We start from the raw sequence: 1,153 nt of genomic DNA, 5'->3' as shown, positions 1-1,153 counted from the left end.
AACTCAAGCAGCTACAAGAAAATGACTAAATTCAGAATTATCTGAATATGAAGAGGAGGAAATCAACTAGATATAGTCTGTTAAAACAGCTATATACTATCTTTTAATAATTTGTTTTGTTACAGTCTTTCTTTATTTTATCTTTTCCTTTTAATTTCTTTCTGTCTATCTATTTAATGTGTCTATCTTTAAGACTGTGTTCTCTTTTTCTTTGTCATGATATTGTCAAATGATTTCAAAGTATGAGATGATGTTAAAACACTGTAATTTGTAAACAGTTTTTGTATTCTGGGCTGGAATTTTCTGATTTTGCATATCTGAAATTGATGAATGTATAATAGTTAACCTTACAGATATAGAAAAAACCCTGAGAACTAAAAGTTCTCAGGTAGATGTCATAGTCTCTGACTGCATACATCTATAATTGAAGAATAATAATAATAATAATAATAATATCTTCTCTAAATAATAATAACAATTTCATGATATTCAATAAATAAATAAATCAGTGTTAGAGGCCTACGCTGAATAGATCGGTATAATATTGATAGGTCTTATATAACAAAGATAAAAACATTAGAGAAGGAAAGAAAGAGAAAGTGTGAGAATCAGCAATCAAGGTGAATATTTATACATGTATGTGGTAGTGTACATGGTGGAGCTTCAGGGCGGGAGAATATACGCGCGTTCATAGCAGCCGAGGATCAGTGATCAAGAATGGCTGAGAATCAGAGTGTACATGTTCAAGAATGAAGTGATTGAAATCTGTGAAGTGTAACAGAATAGTCTATATAATTGATCAGGCGCAGCCTGTCACATTAGCTCCTTCTTCCAGAAGCAGTTCTCATCAGTCAAGAGCTGCTGTTTCAGATAACACAGAACTTGAAGTTCAGGTCAGTTGATCATAGCTGACTCATTTCACAAGATATTGTCAGCTGTGGCTATAGAGTCTCTCATTGAGAATATTCTCAATCTCTCACTCAAGCTTATTATCTTCTTCTATGATGCCTGGTGACTGTTAGTCAGAAGTCAGTTAAGAAGGGAACAGATCAGTGACAGTGTGATGAAGCAAGCTTGTGTGAAATACATTATGAATTCCTGATGATGTGTTAAGACAGTAGTTGTGACTATCTAGAACTTCTATCACTTTATA

This window comes from Blastomyces gilchristii, assembly GCF_000003855.2.
Source record: "Blastomyces gilchristii SLH14081 genomic scaffold supercont1.40, whole genome shotgun sequence".
Lineage (NCBI taxonomy): Eukaryota > Fungi > Ascomycota > Eurotiomycetes > Onygenales > Ajellomycetaceae > Blastomyces > Blastomyces gilchristii.
This window is presented reverse-complemented; position numbering follows the sequence as displayed.